The 19,084-nt window shown below is 40.4% G+C and overlaps 1 protein-coding gene across 2 annotated transcripts in view; it reads right to left on the bottom strand.

The window, feature by feature from the left end:
• Positions 1 to 16,437, bottom strand: part of Robo1 (roundabout guidance receptor 1) — a 997,918-nt gene extending 981,481 nt beyond the window's left edge. For both annotated transcript variants that reach the window (XM_029470374.1, XM_029470376.1), the window contains exon 1: positions 16,157 to 16,437. The gene's annotated coding sequence lies outside the window, so the exon portion shown is untranslated. The remainder of the gene's footprint in view (positions 1 to 16,156) is intronic.
• Positions 16,438 to 19,084: the final 2,647 nt, after the last annotated feature.

Below are 19,084 nucleotides of genomic sequence, written 5' to 3'. Positions count from 1 at the left end.
ATTGGGAGCCCTGTGATACATCCAATAGCTGACTGTGAACATCCACTCCTGTGTTTGCTAGGCCCCGGCATCGTCTCACAAGAGACAGCTATATTTAGCTTTCTCTTCTTCTATTGGTTTCCTTTTCCTCTAAAATAGCGGAAGATACTTCCTGAAGACTGAGCACATGGAATCAAAGACCAGAACTGAGGACAGGTAAAGCTTTGCAACTTGGACTCTAGCTCTATAAACTAAGGTAAAACATAAAATATTATTCATAAATGCATCGCCTCAAAGTATAGTTCTACACAAACTATAAAAAAATCATCTTTTCATTGATACACTGCAGTACTTCCTCATTCTCTCAAAAGAGTTAGAACATTATATTATATAAATTAATAAAGTTGGATCTTTTTTCCATCTTATGGGTCTTCAGCCTAATTTAATTATATAGAAATGAAATGGTAATAATAATAATAATGATAATATTAATAATAATAAACAAAATTCACCCAATGTATTTCTTGTCTAGAAGACAGTTCATCTTCATGGTCAGAACACAGTGCAAGAATAGAGTCATGTAAGGGGGTTCCTGAGTGTCTGTGAGACAATACCAAGAAAACAAAAGTCTTGTGACATCAGTTTCTTCAAAACCATGGATTTGTTCTTGGAATGTGCTTCTGTGTCAGCTGTAGTGATCCTGTCAGCAGACAGGAGTGATTTTCCTTCAAATTACTCATTACAACTGGCTTCCCTTATTTGTTTAGATTCCTCCTTGAAAAAGCATGGTTTATGGTGTATGCTGCTGGCCTATCATGTGTGGCTTGCCCTTGGGACTGTACATTTGACTCATGCAGCTCCTAGTAACCCTCAGAGGATAAACAGTCTGATGTTCTGAGTAAAGCTGGCTACTGCTTGAGATTTTACACTGCCTCGTTTATTGGCTCCATTCTCCCATGTCACACGACCTCTATGTTCTCTGGCTGTAGTGTGATAAGTATTACTGTGGTGGAGCGTACAAAGGATAACAAATCTCAAAGAGTTTTTTTTTTTTCCTTTCATTATTTGTGAAGGAAGGTTTCTGTAAAAGTTCATTGGCACCTGCACTGGAAGGGTGAACTAGAGCAATGTTGTGAAAATGTGAATCATTAAACCAAGGGGACAAGGTAGAAGAAAAGAATGGATGTGGCTGCAGCATTTATATCTCCAGCACAGTTATTATATTTACAGACAACCCATGCTTGTCATGCACTGCTTGCATCAGCCCAGAGGTGGGCCAGGGAACAGATGCGCCATAATCTGCAATTCCCGATATCCGCATACATTTGTGTCAGTGTAGTAATCCCATTTGATCACCTTCATCTTTGATCTGCCAGCTTTCTTGGGCAGATGGCTAAGGCATTCCCTTATTGGCCACTTTGTGTCAGACCTAACAAGATGTTCTCCTGAGGTTTCAGGACTACTTCATGACATCTAAGTTTGCATTTGTTTCTTCTCCAAACATCATTTATTCCTAAACCGCCCTCTGACTTCAGCAGGTCCTGTATTCAAAAGCACAATCTATTGATTCAGTTCATTCCTGCTGCTGAATATGCTTGTTTCGCCCTGACTATCTCAAAGAGAACGTTGTATGCAATTCATTTTCCATAAAATCCACTATTGACTTAATGCATTTATCCTAATATTAATAGGAAGAGCAATTATGGTGCTCTGTTTAAAATGAACATTTTAAAGGCATTGAGAGGATGTACTAAAATAGAATTTTTTTTCTAAAGGAAAATGAGTACCTGGTAAGTTTTTTTGACAGCATTGCTTTTTGTTCTAGAAAAATATATAATAGGATGAAAGTCATTATTGTTAACTCTGCAATTAATTGCACTTATGTGGTTGTGCAGTCGTCCTAAGGCTTTCTTCATCATCTCAAACTGAGAGCCCATGGATAACAGATAAAAATCCTCCAGCATTGTCCATTTACTGCCATCGTTTTGTTGTTGCTTATGTCCCTTATTATTTTAAATATTTTATTAAATAGAATCACACAACATCTGTCTGACCTATTTCATTTACCATAATACTTTAATTATCAGAATTTCACTCCATTTTAAGACTGAATTAAAGTTTCTGCCATGTAACATACCATATTCATTTATATGTGCATCAGCAGCAGACCTTGGATTGGTTCAGCACTTGGGCTGTTATGAAATATGCCAAAGGTTTCTTTGTAGTTGGTTTGGCCTAAGGCTGCTTATATTATAATGTTAATTTTGGGCCCCAAAACTGCTTACACAAGTGTCTGCATGTAAGACCTCAGTTGGTTCCAATTGCTAAATAAAGATGGAAGCACTGGCTGAGCAGGACAGACAGAGGTGGAACTTTGAGAATTTTCAGGGCTTGGGAGCAAGAGAAGGGAGAGAAGAAGATCCACCATGCAGGGAGAAGGAGAGGAGAGATGCCATACCTGGGAATAGTAGAGGAACCAGGAGAATTCGGCCCAGTTAGAAAGCCCTCTGGGTCCAGAGCACTGGAGATAGGGATAGATTTAGTAAGGGATAACTAGGGATTACCAGCAGGAGGTGGATTAACTGCAGGAAGTGGTCCACCTATTGCAAAATTTAAAGCATATCAAAATATGAATGCTGTGTGTGTGTCTGCCATTCAGGAACCTAGTCCATTGAGACAGGTACACATAGCCGGAATTCATTTTTAAAATATTTAATTTAACATTTCTTGGTACATTTCTATGGTTCCAGCCATTCGGGATATTGAGGCAAGAGGGTCTCAACTGTAGAAAGAGAATGCATAGCATAACTAGGCCTGATTTCTCATAAGAAATGCAGGAAGCTGTGGGTAGAGCTCTGTACTACAGTGTATATTCTAGGCCCTGGTTTAGATAAAACAAAAAATTAAAATAGAAAACATTTGTAGGTCTAATTTAAAAAAAAAAAAAAAAATATATATATATATATATATATATATATATATATATGCTGAGATTGATTGACTGGAAATGAATTAGGGACCAGAGAAGGTGTGGAGGGGTAGAAATTATATAAATACATAGGACTGAAGCCCTGAGGGCCAGAAGAAAGAATGGAAACAGGCAACCTCAGGTGGTAGGAGGTAGGGGGACCCTCTAGAATGTACCAAAGACCTTGGAGGTAAGACTCTCAGAGCTCAAAGTGGGGACCTTAGATGAAATACCTTCAGTGGGGAGAGGGAACTTGTAGAATTTACCTCCAATAGAAGACAGGGCATCAAGTGGAGGAATGGGATAGCCATCCCACAGTCAAAAACTCTGACCCAGAATTGTTCCTGTCTGAAAGAACTATAGGGACAAAAATAGAGAAGAGACTGGGGAGAAGGAGGTCAGTGACAGGCCCAAATTGGGATCCAGCTCAAGGGGTGGCCCCAAGACCTGACACTATTACTGAAGCTATGGTGTGCTCACAAAAAGGGGTCTATCATTACTGCCCTCTTAAAGACCCTACAAGAAGCTGAAAGAGTCAGATACAAACATTTACCCACAGACAATGGACAGACGCTGGTGAGCCCTGTGGTTAAATTAGGTAAAAGCTGGAAGAAGCTGAGGAGGAGGGCAACCCTGTTGGAGGACCAGTAGTCTCAACTAACTTGAACCCCAAGAGCTCTCAGACAGTGAGCCACCAACCAGGCAGCATATACCCACTGATATGAGACCCCAAACACATACAGTATAGGACTGTTGGCCTGGACTCAGTCAGAGAATATATCTCTAACCCTCAAGAGACTTGGAGCCCCAGGGATTGGGGAGGTCTGGTAGAGGAGTGAGGGTGTGGGGACATCCTGTTGGACATGGGGGCAGGAGGTATGGGATGTGGAACAGTCAGGGGGTGGACAGGCAGGGGGATAAAATCTGGAAAAAAAAAGGATGAAAGAATAAATAAAAATGAAAATAAGTAAACATCTAAAAGTAAAGAAAAACAGACGTCATCTATGTTTTGGTTTGGAATGTCACCAAAGCCATGTTTTAAATACTTCTTCAAAACAGAAACATTTCAAGGTTGAGCTGGGGAGAAATGCTGGCTTCATGAAGACACTGCTCTATCCTGTGTAGTAGCCCATTGAAGCTTTCAGAATTGAAATGACTATGGGAGTTTATGCAACCTGAGGGAGAGAAGGCCTAACTGAATGAAGCAGGGCATTATGGCCATGATTTTGTAGGTTCTATTTCCCTAGATCCCTATTTGTCTATTGATGTGTTTCTTTCCTGGCTATTGGAATGTGAGCAGCATACTCTATCATGCATACTATCATTATGATGCATGTCACACTATACAGCCTGAAAGAGTAAGACCCAGTTATGAAATCTTGAGCCAAAGTTTTTTTTTTTTTTTTTTCTAATTTCAGACTTTTTAAAAGCACTTTGTCAGGGCAATGAACACCTGAAGCCAGTGGATAGGGAGTGGTTATGGGAGAGAGGGGAGGTAGAGGGTAGCTGAGAGCAGTGGAAGGAGGGGAAACTGTGGTTAAGATGATTATGTGAGAGATGAATCTATTTTCAATGTTGAGAAAGGAAAAAGCTGCGGACCCAAAGTACATTTCACATGGCTAAGTCATTTCAATTCTAGACGTATCTAAGAAATTACTAGGCACCTGCATAATGAGATGTGTAGTAATATTGTTACATCAATTTTCATACTGAAAAATGCAAATGTCTAAGAAGGAGAATGGGAAATACAAATTGTAGTACATGTGTTATGTTCAACACTATAGAGTAATGAAAATGTATGAAGTAGGTCTTACCTAAAACATCTAAAGTATGAGAAAAAAAAATATTCCTTTTAAAATTGAAGCTTAATTAAGTATTTTAGTCACACAGCACTCAATGCTATTTAAAGTTTTTCTTAGGACACAGAGATCTCATAACATAAAATCTTGTAGGGGATTACATAAATGGCTTTGTGGTTAAGAGGACCCAACTTGTGTTTTTAAATCTCATAGTTATCTCTAATTCCAGTTCAGAGTATTCCATGTCTTTGACCTGAGCCTGCTTGATGTGTACATACACAAACACAGACATACATACTTACACATAATGAAAAATCATAACAAAGTAAATATTTGAAAATGCAAATCTCTTGAGAAAAAGATTATATTCTGAGATTCCCGATAGAATAAGCAATCTAGAAGAGTGGACAGGACACTTGGTTTTATATTTACTACCTTAATATTTAATGAGGGTAATAAGTACAGACATGTATCACCTCTCCCTTTGTAATCAAAGTGTCATGATATAAACGTTCCATAAACTTAAAACTCCAAGTTCACTGAAGGGTGATACCTGAACTCAAATACATGATTTTCATCAGGAACCATAGAATCTCTGCCATTTAGAGGCATGCCTTTTAGATTCAAGTCTGGAGCCATGCCAGAAGGGAAGGTGCTGATCTGGATCATAGTAATGACATCAATTCTTCTTTGTTTTTATATTGTTTAGTTTTTGAAGCATAATACTCCAGAAAGACAAGGTTCCAGTTCTCTGAAAGATATAGAAGCCTGTGCTATAGCTCTATCCTGAACTCCATATTGTTGTGTCTGAGCTGATGAGCAACTGTTGTGACAAACACTATGTTCCTGGTTACATCAGGAACATTCATTGAAGTGTGGAGTCCAAGGACTTGTCACATATATTCAAATCTAACAACTAGGGCACATGGTTTGGTTGCCCATGGTCTGATGTTTGATTTAAGCTTTTATAGCTTACAGCCCATTACCATACACAGGGTGACTTATGGAGAATAATCGCTTCATTCCTACACTCTGCACCCTGAGATAGAGGCAGTATTAGACAGTCTAAAGAAGGCTTTCTTAGATAATACTATTCTCACATATGTGAAGAGGTACACACATGAGCTTGCTATTACTTTTGCTAGTGTATTATGTGTGTCTATGGAACTCTGGCCTCTTGAATTACTCATCTCTCCGAATTTTCACCCTTGTTACACTACTGATTAGCTCAGGAAAACTCTTTATCTATCATCTATCTGTTTGTCTATGTATCTACCCATGTATCTATGTATCTATATATCTATGCATCTATCATCTCATTTCTATTATTTTTGAGCTATGGACTGACTCTTTAGCTGGATTGACTTAGAGTTACTTTGTATAACTATTGGTGAACTTCACCCTGCATCAATATGCCAATTGTCGAGACTACAAATATAAGAACTTGCCCTCATCCACAGCTTTAGATGTCAGTATTTCAACTTTGAGAAGATACTCATTAGTAACACTTATCATACTCTTGATGGAAATTTATAAAATAAATGTTATACTGTTTCGGGATCATTTCTAGAACAAATAAAAAAGGGAAAAATACTTAAATCTATTTTCAGTACATAAAGATCTTTCCAGAATAAGCAATAATTTTGCTGCAATCACAATGTAAGCTAGAAAATGAGAACTATTTGAGGAAAAGCCCCAACACATAATCAAAAAAACACGAAAAAAGAAATGTCTCAAATATTTAAGTAGATACAAACTAATTTAGGATGAAGATGAAGAGAACAATTTGAAGTTTAGATCATGAGATCTGAAGGAGTTTACATTTCATCATTTGAATAGAATGTAGCTTTTATAAACTCAGGAACATGACTTCAAGGTCCAATGGTGGGATGGAGGCTATGCAATCCTTACCATGGAAGATAAAAGGGAATGGGGTAGGCCTATGGGAAAAGAGCCATCATGAAGCATCCAAAAGCATAATGAATCACACCAAAGGACAAGGTAAAAGTGGATTTGTACAGGTATATGATAAATTCTTTAGAGACTATAAATTCGAGTAGAAAGAATAATTTGTCAAGAATACTGGATGTTGCTTTAAGACTTTAAAGCTAAGTGGTTTGCTTTAAGTCAGTTTCTTTGAATACTTGAGGAACTTTTCCATTTCTAGTAGATACTTTGGAATACAGGTGTGGCAATAAGCAGCAAAGCACAGATTAAAATAAAGCTTTCACTTGGTTATTGAACCTCCCCCCAAAATGTTTTATGGCATCTGGGTTCCTATGGGCAACAAGGAAAAAATCAACTCTAAATACAGAACTATGATGAACACATGAAAAGTTAGAGCTGATCAGTAGTCTATGCAAATAATAACTGATTTAGAAATTCAGAATTCGCAACATGTGTGAGTTAGCACAATCAGAGAAATCTCCTGGTAAAAGAAGAACCTAAAGAATAGTCATACAAATGTGCCAGGTTTGAGAAGGGAAGCAAGATATGTTCTGTATCGCTGGATTCAGTGATAGGGACAATTTCTGACATACTCATTTCCCTGGTAGGGTTCAACTTTTAGAATCATGACACAGATTAAATGATATAGTAGGATTTACTAGAGAATTAGCCAACTGCCTGTGAGATTTTGGCAATGATACTCTTTTAAAAAGATTGGTCTTGTATAAATACAAATATTGTTCTGTAAATTAAAGGATATTTAGGGTATCTTGAATTGTGTAGAATTAGAAGTAAGATACAAAGACTTGTCACACTCTTTAAGAGGGAAAATAAAACGGTACAGTTAGTTCAAACAGTTGATTCATTTAAAAGCAGTATGTGAGGAGGGTAGAATAAATCAATGATAACCTGGTGCGGGAGGATTCTAACTAGCCTTCCACTCTACAAAGGATAAATTGGCTGCGAAAGAAAGTCAAGAAATAACACCCTTCACAATACTCACAAATAATATACAATATCTTGGTGTAACTCTAACCATGTATCTTAGTTAGGGTTGTACTGCTATGAGTAGATACCATGATCAAGGCAAGTCTTATAAGAACAACAGTTTATTGGGGCTGACTTTTGATTCACAGGTTCAGTTAATTATCATCAGACAGGCAGGAGCATAGAGGCATCCTGGCAGGCATGGTGCAAGAGGAGATGAGAATTCTACATCTGCATTTGAAGGCTAACAGAATACTGACTTCCAGTCAGCTAGCATGAGGGTCTTAAGCCAACACTCACAGTGACACACCTACTCCAAAAAGGCTATACTTCCTAATAGAGCCACTACCTGGGTCAAGTATGTACAAAGTATCACATTCCACTCCCTGGACCTTATACACTTGTTCAAACATATGAGTCTATGGGGGTCATACCTAAACATAGCATAATGCAAAATACATTTAGTCTAACTTCCAAAGTTCCCACTGTCTATAGAAGTCTCAACAATGTGAAAAGTCCAAAGTTCAACATCTCTTCTGAGATTCATCCAATCACTTAACTGTAATCCCCAAAGCAAAACAGGAAACCAGCTGAGCAAACTCCAAACTCTGTATCTCCATGTCTGATGTCAAAGCAGTCTTTAGATCTCCGATTCCCTTTTCATCTTTGTTGACTGCAGCAAACTTCTGTTCCCTCAGCTTCATTCCCTGTTTGCAGCTTTTCTCAGCAGAGCCCATGTCTCTGAAATCTCCAATATCTTAGGATTTCCAAGACAACGTCAATGTTACAGCTCCTTGATGCAATGTATGGGATCCACACATGATATTCTCGGATTCCTCCAAAGAGCTTGTGTCACATCTTCTGCTCTGCCTTCTGTAGATCAAAGCTCAGGTTGATCCACTCCACTGCTGCTGCTGTTCTTGGTGATCATCCCATAGCACTAACATCTCCAATATTTTCGGGTCTTCTTTTGCAACTAGGCTTTACCAATAGCCTCTCATAGGTGCTCATCAGACTGACAACTCTTACCGCTTCAATCCCTGGCTGTCAACTGCAACTGTAATTGCACATTCACCAATGGCCTTCCATGGCCTCTTATAGTACCAAGCCTCATCTGCTTTTCATGACCCATTCATGTCTTCAAAACCAGTACCACCTGGGTAACTCTTACACATTACCAAGTACAGTTGCAGCACTAGGTACAACCTTGACTATCTCTGGAGCACAGCTTCTTTGTGTTTCCAGAAACCACTTCCCAGAAGATTTCACCTCAGTGATGCTGGTCTCTTCTTAATCATCACTAATTTCTTAGCTCCAGTTAACCAGCAGTAGCCCCTTCTATTCACTCTAAAGCCAGAACCACATTGCTGAAGCTGCTGAGTGCTGCTGCTTGCAGGAGCTCAAACATTGCCCCCTAGTTCTATTACATTTTCATCAGTTTTCTGTTTTCCAAGGCCTTTCCAGCCTGAGCTTGGCTGCCCTAGATCTTGCCATGTAGATTGACCTAGAGCTCAGAGGTCTAAATGACTGTCTCCTGGGATTAAAGGTTTGTACATCCATGCCTGGACCTAAGTTTAGGTGGGTAGGATCTTGCCCCAAAGTCTCACTCCCTTAATCTGCTGTCTCGTAGAGCACAGGATTCAGCTCCATTTCACTTCCTGGTGCCCCTTTAATGGTCAAACCATATATTTTATATTATTCCTTTCTAAGCTTGCTGTGCTTGTTCAAAATGTTCTTCATAAGACTTAACCAGAGAACAAAGTCTCTGCTGGGCATTTCTGAGACTTTCTTTGTCAATCCAATTAACATAAATCTCTTTACCTTACCATCACCTAGACTCTTCAGATAAGGGCAAAAAGCAGTCACATTCTTCACCACAATACCACAAAACAGTCTCTACACCACATACTGAAATTCTTCTCCTCTAAAACCTCTTGGTCCAGGTCTGAACAGTTCAAATTACCCTCAGCAACAAAATCTTCCATATTTCTTACTAGTATGGATCATTAAGCTCCACTTAAAGTATTCCACTGCTTTCCAAATTCAAAGTCCCCAAATCTACATTTTCCAAACAAAAGCATAGTCAAACAATATCCTAGTCCTGGTACCAACTTTTATCTTAGTTAGGATTTTACTGCTGTGAACAGATACCATGACCAAGGGAAGTCTTATAAAATCTTATACTGGAACCAGGCTACACCTACTAATAGTGCCACTGCCTGGTCCAAGCTTATACAAACCATCACACCAAGCAAGGGAAAGATCTGCATGGAAAGAAAAACAGTCCCCGAAGAAAGAAATCAAAGACCTCAGAAGATGGAAAGATCTCCCATGCTCATGGATAGTTAGGATTAACCTCACAGAGATAGAAACAGCAATTCTCAACTTTATATGGAATAACAACAACAACAACAATGAGAATAGAGAAAACAATTCTCAATAAAAGAACTTCTGGGGAGAATCACCATCCCTGATCTCAAGCTCTAATACAGAGCAATAGTGGGGAAAAAAATCACATGGTATCAGACAGGTCAATCAAAGGAATAGAATTGAAGACCCAGTAATAAGCCCACACCTATGGACATTTGATCTTTAACAGAGAAGCCAAAACCATAAAGTGGGGGGGAAAAAAAAAAGAAAGCAGCTTCCACAAATGGTGCTGGTTCAACTGGTGGTCTGCATGCAGAAGAATGCAAATTGATCAACATTTATCACCTTGTACAAAGCTCAAGTCCAAGTGGATAAAGAACATCCACATAAAACCAGATACACTGAATCTAATAGAAGTGAAAGTGGGAAATAGCCTCTAACTCAATGGCAATGTGCAAAATTTCCTGAACAGATCACCAGTGGCTCAGGATATAAGATCAACAACTTTAACAAATGGGACCTCATGAAACTGAAAAGCTTCTATAAGGCAAAGGCAATGTCAATAAGAGAAAACAGCAAGCTACAGATTAGGAAAATATCTTCACTAACCCTATATCTGATAGAGGGCTAATATCCAAAATCTACAAAGAACTCAAGAAGTTAGATGCCAGAAAACCAAATAACCCAATTTTTAAAATGGACTACAGAGCAAAATGGAGAATTCTAAACTGAGGAATCACCAATGGCCTAGAAGTACCTAAAAAACTGTTCAGCATCCTTAGTCATCAGGGAACTAATGCAAATCAACATGACCCCGAGATTCCACCTCATATCAATCAGAATTGCTGAGATAAAAACCTCAGGTGACAGCAGATGCTGGCAAGGATGTGAACAAAGAGGAACACTCTTCCATTGCTGGTGCAATTGCAAACTGGTAAAACCACTCTGAAAATCATTCTGGCTGTTCCCCAGAAAATTGAATATAGTTCTACCTGAGGACCCAGCTGAACTACTCTTGGGCATATACCCAAAAGATGCTCCACTTATCACAAGGACACATGCTCCACTATGCTCACAGCAGTCTTATCTTTGATAAACAGAAACTATAAACAACCCAGATGCCCCTCAATCGAAGAATGGATACAAAAAAGTAGAATACCACTCAGCTGTTACAATTGAGGACATTACAAATTTTGCAGGCAAATGGGTAGAACTAGAAAATATCATCCTGAGTGAGGTAACTCAGACCCAAAAAGACATACATAGTATGTACTCATTGATAAGTGGATAGTAACCAAAAAAATTCAGAATATTCATGATGCAACTCACAGATTATATGAAGTCTAATAAGAAGGACGGCCCAAGTGTGGATGCTTCAATCCCACTTAGAAGGGGAAACAATATAATCATGGGAGGCAGAGTGGGGAGGGACCTAGGTGGGAAAATGTAGGGAGAGAAAAAAAAAGAGGAGTAGAATCAGGTATTAGGGAGGGCAAGAGGGCTTGGAAAAATGAATAGAAATATGCAGCAGTGTTGGGTAGGGGACAGGGTGGTGAACCACTAGTAAGTCCCAGACACCAGAGATGTGGCAGGCTCCCAGGACCCAATGAGGATGACATTAGGCAAAATGCCTAACAGTGGAGAGATGGAAGCTGAAAGAGACAACCTCCAGTAGATAGACATGGCTACTAGTTGAGGGAAGTGGCCACCTACCCACCTCAAAATTTTTGGCCCAGAATTGTTCCTGTCTAAATGAAATGCAGGGACAAAAGAATGGAGACAACCCCAACTTGGGACCCTTCCCATGCGCAGGCACAAAACCTTGACATTATTACTGATGCCAAGATGTGTTTGAAGACAGGAACCTGACCAGATTGTCCTCTGAGAGGCTCTACTAGCACCTAACTGAAACAGATGCAGATATTTACAGCCAACCATTGATCTGAGTCAGGGGACCCCTATGGAAGAGTTAGGGGAAGGACTAAAGGAACTCAAGAGGATTTCAAGCTCATGGGAAGAACAACAATATCAACTGAGCAGACCCCTGAGAGCTCCCAGGGATTAAGCCCCCAAATAAAAAGCTTAAGAGAACTGCCTTGTCTGGCCTCAATGTGAGGGGATGTGCTTGGTCCTGTGGAGGCTTTATGCCCTAGAGAAGGGGGATGCTGGAGGGAGCACCCACCCACCTTCTTAGAGGTGAAGGGGAAGGGGATAGTGGGGGGGGGGCTGCAGGAGAGGGGACTGGGAAGGAGGACAACATTTGAAATGTAAATAATTAAATAACTAATGAAAAAATTCTTGCACATAAAAGAACTGAACAAACAGTAATATTTATTGTCAATTTTTATACCTACATGGAATTATTTCCAGGAATACTTTGGATTCCAGAACTCACTAATGTTCATGTTTATTAAATAGCACCATATCTTCATGTATGTATATACAACATGCAGGAATAGAATTCAGAAGTTCCCAAGGCAAACTACTGATATGCCTGAAGATAGATAAATCAGCTACCTTTCTAAGACCTCGGTTCCTTATAGAATTGAGAAAATTATCTGATTCCTAAAGCATTAATATATTTAGATACATGTGCAAAGGGATTAACAATAACAAAGCTCACTTAAGTTTGTAGGATGAGTGATTATATACCAACGTTATAATTTAGACTATTCTATAGAACCATGCTTTGTTCTAAACTTACATATTTTAGGAAAGAAAGTGAGAGAACTCAGTTGAGTTTTCTATGCTAAAGGAGCTTGCTTTTTGCCAGTGAATTGCTGGGACTTCGTCTCAAATTACATTTCAAATGGTGCAGTGCACCTGCTCATTTATCATGCTGCCAAGGCTTGGCTTTTGTGGCCTTGCTTTTTGCGCCCCCCTTCTATGCAGTGCCCTGAGTGGGCTAGCCTCCTATGGAAAGTCACATGTTAAATGTGGCTTAAATAAAAATAACCCTAATATATCAAGTATAGATAGGTGCCAAAGATGAGAATGCTGAGCAAAACACACAGCACTAGCTTCCAAATGCTGCACACCACACAGGAGGGCAGAGCCTCCCTTTCGTTTCTCATCAATGCTATTGCAGATCTGAATGGATCTAGTTATGCTGGAAATAAGACAATTATGTAGGAGAAAATGTTTGCCCTTGGGGAGACATTTGGATATTTATTCTGTATTTTTTGGGCAGTTTGGGGGTAAGGAAAAGTCAGCTTTCAAGCTCTGTGACTCCCCGGGCAGCTGTTGCATGACTGCTCTCACCCCCACCCCCGCCCATGATTAGCACAGTGCTACATCACAGGAAGCAACGAACCTTCTGTAGATATAGCCCAGGAGATGGCAATATGGGTTCAAGGACAGGGGAAGGGAAGGGAAGCAAAAGGGAGGAAGTGGGGAAAAGGCAGCAAACCTGTGATTAAAAGCTGTTTGCTAGAGTAAGCTTCCACCAGGGATCTGCAGCTGTGGTCCTGTGCTTCAATTCTGCAGATTGTACAAGGATAAATTGATTCATGGAGCAGGAAGATGTGCATAGAGACGCTAAGCTGACAGAAATCCAAAACCCATGGCAGTGACATGAAATGCATGCCTTCATGCGCATACACCTTTCATGTTTAGTCTTATATTCATCTTTGGGTACACAATAGATTTCTACTGAAGGAGCTATTATCAACTTAATGTTGTTCTGGATGGTTGCACCTGTGTTCTCTCTCTCTCTCCCTCCCTCCCTCCGTCCCTCCGTCCCCCTGTCCCCCTGTCCCTCTCTCTGTAGGGTTAAAGGAACACCCTTCATTGCTTCTGAACCTCAAAACAGAAAGCAAACAGGTCTTGGCTGGCAAACCCTGTATCCCACAAAAATGTCCTGGGAGGCTCCAAGTTGAAAATTCAGTTATCTGTGTGCTAGTTGTTCTTCAGATAGGCCAGTGGTTTCTCCAAGCACAGCCTCTAACACTATATCCTAATTCTCAAATAGCTAAAACAAAGAGGACACAGAATGGAGGGTAAATTCAGTGACGGTGGCTGGAATTAATCCTCAGTGTGTTCCAAGGAATGCATTACTTCTAAGTGTCCTTTATGAAAACTATTCTATAGTATACTTCATTCAGGCTCCCCTCCAGATTCTAATGTTCAGCGAATGGAGGGGCTGAAAATCACTGACCAAATACCCTCTAGCACTGCTTACACACTCTCCTCCTCTCCCTCTCCCTCTCCCTCCCCCCCCCTCACACACACACACACACACACACACACACACACACACACACACACACTCAGTCACCAATTTTACCAGTCCTTTGTAAGCCTTACAGCTTCATGAAGTTTTTTTTCTTTTTCTTTTTCTACTAGACAGATAGATACACAGGGGAATTTACAAGGTCGGGCACTCCCTGGTGAGGGCCTGAAAGGGTGGGAGGTGCTGAGGTCAGGGTTAAATGACACTGCAAAATGAAGCCTCTTGCCCTGCCTTCTCCTTCATCTACAGGAGTCTCTCCTGAGCTGCCGCATCTGGAAGCCTGCCTCTTCAATTTCTAGAGAGGGCAGGGACTGCATTTTAACGCCTCCACCCCCCATCTAAACCCATCCACCCTGAAAGAGCCCAGGAAAGCCCGACCAATGGCCTGGGTTGTTTCCTTTCTCTTCCTAAAATCTCAAGTGTTTTCTTTCTGTCCTCTTGGATAGTCCCCCTTTTGAAGGGCAAGTCTCCTAAGCTGCTTTGGTGCAATCTAGGAATCTTCGCGTAGCAGCATAGATTTCTCGGAGCCCCAGAATGAGAGAAAGGTGAAGAAGGCATTCTTTCTCGCAAAGCACTTGTCAGCCTGCAGCGGTGCCTTGCTACAATGGTAATCAGAGACCTTTATGCCCAGGTGCGAGCTCTCAGTGAATTTTATAGCGTGAGACTGCTGAACCAAGGCACCCTCCAACGCCCCGGAGCAAAGCAGATAGATTAGCAGTCCGGTCTGCAGCAGCGGGATGTTCACTAGAGCCTGCCCGCAACCCGCATTGGCTGCTCACAAGCCTCTCCCTATTGTGTCCGCAGAGATGCGGGACTGGCTAGCCCACTGGCGCCCTCGCCTCAAGCTCCTCTCTCAGGTCGGGGTGATCAGAGAGAGGAGGCAAGAGAGTACCAAGAGAAGGAGCTGAAAGGCCCCTAAGAGGACACCGCGCTTCATCGATAGCGAAGAGGCTCCTGGTCATCCCTGTAATAGGTTTTGCGGCTAAACGCCACCAGCCACCAACTGGAGCGCTTCCTGGCACGTCCTGAGAGTGAGGTTTTTGTGTGAGAAAGACGGGGTTCATTCATCTATCAGCTCTCCTTCTTCCCTCCTTTGCCTCTCTCACATTATGCGCACCCCCCCTCCCCTTCATGGTTTTGTTTTAATCCCCCATCTCCTCTACATTGCCACTACAGCTGGCTTCCAAGCCCAACGGTGCAGGTTGAAATAAGGGTCTCAATAAACTCTATCGCCTACATATCTCTAAGAGTTCAACACAATTCACCTAGCAACGCTTAATTCCAAAATCCCCACTCCCACCCATCCTCAGAGAATGCTTTCAAAGTTTGGGAGCCCCTCGGAGTATGCTTTCTGCATCTTTCCACATAAGACAAATCCTTGCGCTCAGAGACCCTTGGATCACGCAGCAAACTTGCCCAGTTCAAAGCCAGCAGGATCCTAAAAATTGGAACTTCCCACGAGGCAGTTCCCTTGTGTCCCCAAGAGACCTACAGACTGCACAGATGCTCTTCAAATAAAGATGAACCCAGCGGTACAAAACAGGCAAAAATCCAGAAACTTCTTTGTTAGGCAAGCACAGCTCGCTCATAAGAGACACCTGGATCAACTTGCAGGGCAACAAAACAAGCATCGCATCTCTGCGGGGAAACTTGTTGAATCCCGCCAGAGCTTAAGACTGCAATTTCCCATTCAGCCTGAAGGCTTTCGATGGTACCCTCCCCAAATCCCGGGTGCATCCCTCTGAATTTCTGGGCAAACTGCAGTCTCTTCCGCACCCAGACTCCACTCCCTTGACCATCATCGTGAAACCATGCGATCTCTTTCATGATTCCAAAGCCCGAGTTTCTTGCTTTGCAATCATTTGCAAGACTTACCCTTCCATAAGATTCTTTTCAGAAATCCAGCAGCTCCGCGATGCAGGCACAGCCCTCCAACTTTGCTCTGCAGAGAGCAGCCTCCCGAGTTTAAACGCAGCAAAAGCCTGTCTGAGACTTTTTCCAGTAAGAGTGAGGGGCAGGGAGAGAAGAGTCAGATTTCCTCTCGGTCTCAGCAGCCTGGAAAAATATTCAATCCTTCCTCAGTAGAGAATTCTTTCATACCCGTTATCTGTATTACTATTAATGCGCAGAGCACACGGCATTGCATACAAATAGGTCCAAGTGTGCGCTTCTATTGGTGGCTGCGGAGGCCCCTGGGTCCTAGCTCCATCTCTAAACTATACAGCAACACTCACGCAGCACGCAGCTTTGGAGACGCCAAGGGGAAAATGGATTTAATTGATTCGTTACCTTTGGTATTGTAATGCCTGCTGCGATGTTTAACCAAGGGGGGGGGGGGGCTTCACATTTAAACTCCGGTCATGTGATCTATCATTTCATATCTGCTTTTAATTGTCTGTGGGGGTGGCTTTGATAATACAAAGGATTTTCAAAGAATATTTTCTGAAGGGGGAAAAAAAGAATCACACGGATATTTTGGCAAGAAAATCTCCCTCTTGCTTTTGCTAATGCAGGACTCATATGGATCCAGGCCATGCTAATTGGCCAAACACTTCTGCACTTCGCAGAAGTAAAATAACCCTCAGTTTTATTCATGAAAATGCATGGGTATTCCAATAACTTAAGTGGATTAAAATGGCAGAACCCAAAATGTGTGTGCCAATTATGAAACCTGAGAGATTTCCTCAAGTCGTTTTTTTAAAGGCCTTAAAGACAATGGCAAAGGTATTATTTCAACTTTACAAAATGGGAAATTCAGAAAATTTTGGATGGCTTTTTAATGCAGTGGCATGAAGATATATATCATCATAAAATATCATTAAGGTGGCAATTTGTCAAGTATACTTTGTTAATTGCCATGTTTTCTTTGTCCATTTCCCAGTCTCAGCTAATCTACTGAAGATATGAATGGATAATAGGCAGAACCAGGGGATTTACAGTGACCCCAGTGACTGGTAACTGGAAACATTTTAACACTGCCAGGATAGACTTCACAATATATCCGTGAAAGGGAAACTTTTAAATCTTACTTTGTATATATATACTGATTTTAATTTTAAGTTATTCCTTTTATATTTGAAATTATAATTCCACAATTCCCCCATTCCCCTTTCCTCCTTCCAAATCACTCCATACACTTTTCCGTGCTCTCTTTCATGTCTCTGGCATCCTTTTACACTATTTACAGTTGCATAGAATATAGATATGGGCACAAATGTATATTTGCATAAACATTGTATACTGTATACACAGTATGCTATATACATATATACATATATATGTATAGTCTATATTTGTATAGCTCAATCATTAGCTCAATAATCTAGCTCCAGTTGGTTATATACACATATAGTATGCAATATATATGTATATATATATATATATTCTTAAATATATATATACCACTTGCTCAGTCTGTGTAATATTACTTGTTTTTCTGTGTTCTAGGCTAATCATTTGATACTAGGCAACTAATTTGGAAAAGAGTAGCATGTTGAGAGCTGAATTTAAGCTTATAAGCAAAGCACTGTCTTTTTACTTTATTTGATAGTACTTTGTACTTTGTATTTGAAAGCAGACAACTTTTACCTACACTGAAATGACCCGACATTTCATCAAGCCCCATTATTTATTTATTTATTTATTTATTTATTTTTGCTAATGTTATAGCAAGGTAGAATGCAAGGATTCCTTATACTTAGATGTAAATATTAATAGAGTATTCAAATATGATCACAGAATTATAAGATATATTTTGCTGCTGAATGATACTTGCAAGCGATAAAGGCAGCTTCTCCCAAACCCACAAATTCACCAGTCATGTGTTAACTAAATAAATAAAAAACATGGAAGAATAAATATACAAGAGAATCCAGATCTTATTCCAAAGACAGGTATAACATTTGAATTTATGTAGTGTGTGCCAGGATCCTTCTTCATTTCCATAACTCTTTTTCTTTCTGGTCCTCCCTTCGCCCACCAGTAACCCTTGACAACAGAAGTGTTCCTTCAAGCCCAGGTTGCCTTTGCTGCCTTCCAGACAGACCTGACTTACAGCCTGCAGCCTGTGGGAAAGGGATTTAACTATTACAGGGCAGTGGAGTGAAGCAAGAGTTTTCTTTGCAGCTTCCTAAATCCAGTGTTCATAGATGTGCATTTTCAACATCAAAGTGTATACTTAAATGCCTAAATGGCCAGTGATTTCTAAGGAAGAAAGCATGCACTGTGATAGTAAAGGTTATCAATATCCTTATCAGTGCTTTGTCTTTGAAACATCTGCTACTGAGTGGTCTTTTACCTAGGACCATTGAGTATATTCTATACTCTATTTTTCAACTTAACATTGTTTACAGGAAAATATCAATATATTCTCATGTATAGTAAGGTACTTAAAATGAATTTCTTAAGTGTAAAGGATAATTAATTTCAAGGAAAGAATAAACGGGGTAATGAAGATGCTTAACATTCAATTTTTATGAATATATTATTGATCTTTCAATTGGTTACAGCCGGGCAGTGGTGGCGCATGCCTTTACACGGGAGGCAGAGGCAGGTGGATTTCTGAGTTTGAGGCCAGCCTGGTCTACAAAGTGAGTTCCAGGACAGCCAAGGCTATACAAAGAAACCCTGTCTTGAAAAACCAAAAACCAAAACAAAAACAATTGGTTACTATAGGGAAACCTCAGAAATTATTAATTTGCTCTATAATTACAAGTTGAAGACTCTTATTTTACATGAGTCTTTCTAGAATTAGGAAAAAAACTGATGTGACCTACTCATGAAGATGTGTTCCACATAAAACTA

This window comes from Mus caroli, chromosome 16 (genome assembly GCF_900094665.2).
Source record: "Mus caroli chromosome 16, CAROLI_EIJ_v1.1, whole genome shotgun sequence".
Classification (NCBI taxonomy): Eukaryota; Metazoa; Chordata; class Mammalia; order Rodentia; family Muridae; genus Mus; species Mus caroli.
Note: the sequence above shows the minus strand (reverse complement) of the source record. Positions and strands in the feature narration are given on the sequence as shown.